We start from the raw sequence: 7550 nt of genomic DNA, 5'->3' as shown, positions 1-7550 counted from the left end.
CCAGGTCCCCCACCATCCTCTGTTAGCACTCTGTCCTCCCCCACCACCTCTGAGACTTCCACACCCTCATCAAACTCGAGCCCCACCAGCACCTCTGTGACCAGCTCACCATCCACTAGTGCAGCCATATCTACCAGCTCCTCCGTGACAAGTGCATCCTCAACATCGAATGAAACCTCCCGGCCCCTCAGAGCCCGCCACCCCCTCATCAGCCCCGACCCCCACCAGCACCTCTGAGACCACCACACCCTCATCAGACTCAACCCCCACCAGCACCTCTGTGACCAGCTCACCGTCCACTAGTGCAGCCACGTCTACCAGCACCTCTGTGACAAGTGCACCCTCAACATCGAGTCCAACACCCACCAGTACCTCAGTGACCTCGTCATCCTCTGCCAGCACCCCTACCTCTCCCGGCACTTCAGAGACTTCCACACCCTCATCAGACTCGACACCCACCAGCACCTCTGTGACCAGCTCACCATCCAGTAGTGCAGCCACGTCTACCAGTACCTCCGTGACAAGTGCATCCTCCACATCGAGTCCGACACCCACTAGCACCTCAGTGACCTCGACATCCTCTGCCAGCACGCAGACCTCCCCGGGCACTTCAGGGACTTCCACACCCTCATCAGACTCGACCACCACCAGCACCTCTGTGACCAGCTCACCGTCCACTACTGCAGCCACATCTACCATCACCTCCCTGACAAGTGCATCCTCAACATCGAGTCCGACACCCACCAGTACCTCAGTGACCTCAGCCTCCTCTGTTAGCACTCTGACCTCCCCCAGCACTTCTGAGAGCACCACGCCCTTATCAGACTCGACCCCCACCAGCACCTCTGTGACCAGCTCACCGTCCACTAGTGCAGCCACGTCTACCAGCTCCTCCGTGACAAGTGCATCCTCAACATCAAGTCCAATCCCCACCAGTACCTCAGTGACCTCCTCATCCTCTGTCAACACCCCGACCCCACCCAGCACTTCTGAGACTTCCACACCCTCATCAGACTCAACCCCCACCAGCACCTCTGAGATCACCACACTCTCATCAGACTCTACCTCCACCAGCACCTCTGTGACCAGCTCACCGTCCACTAGTGCTCCCACGTCTACCAGCACCTCCGTGACAAGTGCATCCTCAACATCGAGTCCAACACCCACCAGCACCTCAGTGACCTCGACATCCTCTGCCAGCACCGAGACCTCCCCCAGCACCTCTGAGACTTCCACACCCTCATCAGACTCGCCCCCCACCAGCACCTCTGAGATCACCACACTCTCATCAGACTCTACCTCCACCAGCACCTCTGTGACCAGCTCACCGTCCACTAGTGCTCCCACGTCTACCAGCACCTCCGTGACAAGTGCATCCTCAACATCGAGTCCAACACCCACCAGCACCTCAGTGACCTCGACATCCTCTGCCAGCACCGAGACCTCCCCCAGCACCTCTGAGACTTCCACACCCTCATCAGACTCGCCCCCCACCAGCACCTCTGAGATCACCACACTCTCATCAGACTCTACCTCCACCAGCACCTCTGTGACCAGCTCACCGTCCACTAGTGCTCCCACGTCTACCAGCACCTCCGTGACAAGTGCATCCTCAACATCGAGTCCAACACCCACCAGCACCTCAGTGACCTCGACATCCTCTGCCAGCACCGAGACCTCCCCCAGCACCTCTGAGACTTCCACACCCTCATCAGACTCGCCCCCCACCAGCACCTCTGAGATCACCACACTCTCATCAGACTCTACCTCCACCAGCACCTCTGTGACCAGCTCACCGTCCACTAGTGCTCCCACGTCTACCAGCACCTCCGTGACAAGTGCATCCTCAACATCGAGTCCAACACCCACCAGCACCTCAGTGACCTCGACATCCTCTGCCAGCACCGAGACCTCCCCCAGCACCTCTGAGACTTCCACACCCTCATCAGACTCGCCCCCCACCAGCACCTCTGAGATCACCACACTCTCATCAGACTCTACCTCCACCAGCACCTCTGTGACCAGCTCACCGTCCACTAGTGCTCCCACGTCTACCAGCACCTCCGTGACAAGTGCATCCTCAACATCGAGTCCAACACCCACCAGCACCTCAGTGACCTCGACATCCTCTGCCAGCACCGAGACCTCCCCCAGCACCTCTGAGACTTCCACACCCTCATCAGACTCGCCCCCCACCAGCACCTCTGAGATCACCACACTCTCATCAGACTCTACCTCCACCAGCACCTCTGTGACCAGCTCACCGTCCACTAGTGCTCCCACGTCTACCAGCACCTCCGTGACAAGTGCATCCTCAACATCGAGTCCAACACCCACCAGCACCTCAGTGACCTCGACATCCTCTGCCAGCACCGAGACCTCCCCCAGCACCTCTGAGACTTCCACACCCTCATCAGACTCGCCCCCCACCAGCACCTCTGAGATCACCACACTCTCATCAGACTCTACCTCCACCAGCACCTCTGTGACCAGCTCACCGTCCACTAGTGCTCCCACGTCTACCAGCACCTCCGTGACAAGTGCATCCTCAACATCGAGTCCAACACCCACCAGCACCTCAGTGACCTCGACATCCTCTGCCAGCACCGAGACCTCCCCCAGCACCTCTGAGACTTCCACACCCTCATCAGACTCGCCCCCCACCAGCACCTCTGAGATCACCACACTCTCATCAGACTCTACCTCCACCAGCACCTCTGTGACCAGCTCACCGTCCACTAGTGCTCCCACGTCTACCAGCACCTCCGTGACAAGTGCATCCTCAACATCGAGTCCAACACCCACCAGCACCTCAGTGACCTCGACATCCTCTGCCAGCACCGAGACCTCCCCCAGCACCTCTGAGACTTCCACACCCTCATCAGACTCGCCCCCCACCAGCACCTCTGAGACCACCACACCCTCATCAGACTCGACCCCCACCAGCACCTCTGAGACCACCACACCCTCATCAGACTCGTCCCCTACCAGCACCTCTGTGACCAGCTCACCGTCCACTAGTGCAGCCACATCTACCAGCTCCTCCGTGACAAGTGCATCCTCAACATCAAGTCCAATACCCACCAGTACCTCAGTGACCTCCTCATCCTCTGTCAACACCCCGACCCCACCCAGCACTTCTGAGACTTCCACACCCTCATCAGACTCAACCCCCACCAGCACCTCTGAGACCACCACACCCTCTTCAGACTCTCCCTCCACCAGCACCTCTGTGACCAGCTCACCGTCCACTAGTGTAGCCACACCTACCAGCACGTCCATGACAAGTGCATCCTCAGTATCGAGTCCTACACCCACCAGCACCTCTGTCACCTCCCCATCCTCTGTTAGCACTCTGACCTCCCCCAGCACCTCTAAGACCACCATACCCTCATCAGACTCGACCCCCACCAGCACCTCTGTGACCAGCTCACCGTCCACTAGTGCACCCACGTCTACCAGCACCTCCGTGACAAGTGCATCGTCAACATCGAGTGAGACTCCCACTAGTACCTCAGTGACCTCGTCATCCTCTGTTAGCACTCTGACCTCCCCCAGCACTTCTGAGACTTCCACACCCTCATCAGACTCGACCCCCACCAGCACCTCTGTGACCAGCTCACCGTCCACTAGTGCACCCACGTCTACCAGCACCTCCGTGACAAGTGCATCGTCAACATCGAGTCCGACACCCACCAGCACCTCAGTGACCTCAGCATCCTCTGTCAGCACCTCAACATCCTTGGACACCTCTGTTACCACCACTATATACACTAGTACCCAGACTGTCCCTAGCTCTTCCACTGTTTCATCCAGTACCGGGGTTACCTCAACTTCTAATCCTACCACAACCACAGCAAGTAAGTTACATTTTGTAATTCTTATTTGAAGTCTACATTTTTTTTATTATCTTCATCTGTCTTTGTTCTTTTTTCTAAATTTTATTCGTACCTTTCTTTTGGGCTTACGTGTTTACAAATTTTAATCTCTTCATTCTCATTTCTCTATCTCTCCCCTTTTTTTTCCTCTTGATACTTTCAGGAGACCCACTCTTTCATAACAACCTTTTATTCTCTTTGCTTGACAGCTGTAATCCCCAGCAAACTGTGTGCTTATCTTATTTTGTGTCTTTGAATTTTATCCTATTGCAATTTTTTATGCCATGGGTGTTTTAGTTCTGATATTTGCTTCCATTTTTTTTTTTTTTGCTATACCTTGCATACATTCACAGGTAAGCAGATATTAAAGAATGTATATTGGGGGACCAACAGTTGGCGTAATGGCTATATCGCTGCTCTTCCTTGTCGTCGACCACGGTTTGAGTCCCAAACGTGGTGGCTTAAACTCACGCCAGGCGCGTGTGCATGTGTGCCCAAGATCCTGAGAGGAGAATCGAGGAGAAGGGATTGCAGTGTGGCCATCCCCCCTGGGGGGGTGATTTCTTGCTTTCTGTCTGTCTGTCTCTCTCTCTGGCAAGCGCATGTGCCCTATAGCAAAAACCTCTCAAAAAAAAAATAAATAAATAAAAGAATGCATATTGGGCCAGCCCTATAGACTAGTAGGTAAAGGGCCTGGTCCCCACGTTGTTGACTACTTTACAAATTTGGCCTTCGAGACTTGAAAAAGACATGTCAGGCTCATGTGTGTGTGCCTCCAAGATCCCAACAGGATAGGAAAATGGAGGAGAAGGGATGGCGGTATGACCTCACCCTGTTTTAGGGTACTTTCCATTCCCTCTCTTTGCCTCCTTGGAAAGCACACGCATCTTCTGGAAATTAAAAAAGAAAAAGAAAGTGTAATAATTGAAATAATTAAAAGCATTTGTTGATTTAGACATATGATCTGTGTCTGCCTGGAGCCACTGACCTCTCCCATGTTGAACTGATAAAGATAAAAGGTGGTTCTTCAATTTTGACCACAACATTTTCTCAGGGCTTTGTAATTTCTCCCTTTGTTGGGCTCTCTTTTGCCTGACTTTTATATATTGTAGCTTTGTGTCTGTCTTCTTTATTCTCCAATGTGCTGTCATCTTGTTGAGGTCTCTAGTCTTAGACAGTGGCCCTACGTGCTGACAACCTCAACCTCCTAAACATGTTTGGGTGGGAAGTCAGGACCTTGTATTCCTCAGAGGTCCCATAGGTGTCCCACAGCAAATGCCAGGTGGACATTCCACCATTGGGCCCACCATCTTGTGTCAGTTACCTTGGAGGGCAGACACTCCCCTTCTGTCTTCCTCCTATTCCCTGGAAATTGATCTTCCCTTTAGATTGTTGGGCAAGAGGTGAACACACACCAGCAGCTGCTATGCTCTTGCTGCTTCTCACAAGCATGAACCTGGGCACTTGGATCGGGTCTGGGCATCTTCTGCAATGAAAGAGTGAGAGAAAGGAAAAGAGAGGGAGGATGAGACTGATTTGGAATGTATGGGTCTCTAATGTGGTCGAGTTATTGATTTATCTCTTCCCTTCTTCCTGAATGTTCGGGACCAAAGGCCTGTAAACAGAAGCTGCATGGTGTACTTGACCCCTGTTCTCTGAATCTGTTGGGGGTAAACTAGAAGACAGAATTGTGACAGGTCTTTATACAGAATATACATACCTGCATCTGCAGATGGTGTAATTGTTATGTCACTGGACTCCCACATAGTCGACCGTGGTTCAAGTTCCGGACCTGGTGGCTTTAAACTTCCACTGGCTGTGTATGTGTGAATGCCCAAAATCTCAAGAGGAGAATGGAAGAGAAGGGATTGTGGTATGGCCACCCTCCCTGGGGCATAATTTCTGGCTTTCTGTCTCTCTGTCTCTCCGGAGAGCACACATACCCTATACCAAAAATCTCTCTAAAATAACAACAAAAAAATAGGGAATATACATACCTGGTGTTCTTTTCCCAGACAAAACACACTTTGAATACTGGGCTATCCAGCCAAAGTGATTTTCAAGAAAAGCCAGGGGCTGACAGGTGGCATGGTGGTTAAGGGCACTGGACTCCTACATGGCCAACTGAGGTTTAGGTCCTGGACCTGGAGGCTTTCTCTCTCTCTCTCTCTCTCTCTGTCCCTCTGTCTCTCTTTGGTCAAATTGAAATAAATCAATAAAATTAAATTTTTTGAAATTCTTAAAGGAAAAAAAAAAGCCAAAGAGAACAGAACTTTCTATTTTCCAGATTGATTGGCACAGAGATTTGAGAGTTGTCAATCACCACTTTCTGTTTATTTAAATTAAATTCTATATTCTTCCCTCAAACTCCACACCCCAGTAAATGAAAAGGGAATCTTTTTTTTATCATAATCTTCTTTATATTACATTGGATTACATATAACTTTACAGTGTATTACATTGCTTTTTCAAAAGGGAATGCCATGCATGTGAGTCAGTACAGAGACATTAATATCCCCACTTCAACATTCAATATCTTTTCTATGTTTTCCCCAATCAGAATTGCTATTTCTCATTTTGCTTGTAAAAATACTTTGCCCATTGTGAAATACTTCTCAGACCAATCCAGTTGAGAATACTATACATGTCATCATCAACAGTTAATAAGCCCTATCTGTTTCTCACTAACGTCCTGCCTCTCTATTGCTCACTTGCTATCTTTCTCTATCCTCTTCTCTTCACCTCCCCCATTCCACACTGTCCTATTCTCATTAAGTACCTTCACTGCTTTTATGTCCTCCAATTTTTCACTCTCTACCATAAAGTGCAGATAGTCGGTATATATTGAGTGGATACATACAGTATCTTTTTTTCATAGCCTGACTTACTTCACTCAGCAATAGATCCTCCATATCTGACCACTTTCTATCAAATGCCAGGGTCTTGTTATTTTTTATGGCTGAGTAGTATTCCATAGAGTATACATACCACACTTTTCCAATCCATTCATCAGTTTGTGGACATTTAGGTTGGTTCCATGTCTTGGCAATTGTGAATAATGCTGCAATAAACATTGATGTGCAAGCACTTTTCTGTCTGAGCAATCTCCTGTCTTTTGGGTAAATACCCAGAAGTGGGATTGCTGGATCAAATGGTAGTTCTATTTGTAGATCTTTGAGGAACCTCCATATTGTTCTCCACAGTGGATGAACCAGTTTACATTCCCACCAACAGTGTAGGAGGGTTCCCTTAATGAAAAGGGAATCTTAAACCGCCATAATGGTAACGATTGCAGTGCTGGATCTTCTGAAGTGGGTGTTGAGGGACAATAATGCTCATTCCACACTTTGGTGGAATCTAGATTGATCTCATTCAGTTGGATTCCCTCGACCTCTGTCTTCTGCTTTGTCATTCTCAGCCCCGTGTTGTTCACCTCTCACGACACCAGGTCTCTCTTTCCTCATGACTTTTGGGCTAAGTACAGTGTATTGGACTGAGACTCCAAGACTAGTCAAGTCTGGTCACCACGTGGACTCCGGGCAGATCTCTAAGCCTCTCCCTCCCTTCTGTCAGTAAAGAGGGGATGATGCTAAACTGCCCGGAGCATTCCAGCCTCTCGTGACAATATTAAATTAGATAGTGTGTGTGAAAACCCATTGCAAGTTGTGAAGT

This window comes from Tupaia chinensis, unplaced genomic scaffold (genome assembly GCF_000334495.1).
Source record: "Tupaia chinensis unplaced genomic scaffold, TupChi_1.0 Scaffold000465_1, whole genome shotgun sequence".
Taxonomy (NCBI): Eukaryota; Metazoa; Chordata; class Mammalia; order Scandentia; family Tupaiidae; genus Tupaia; species Tupaia belangeri.
The sequence above is the reverse complement of the archived record's forward strand: the minus strand, read 5'-3'. Positions refer to the sequence as shown.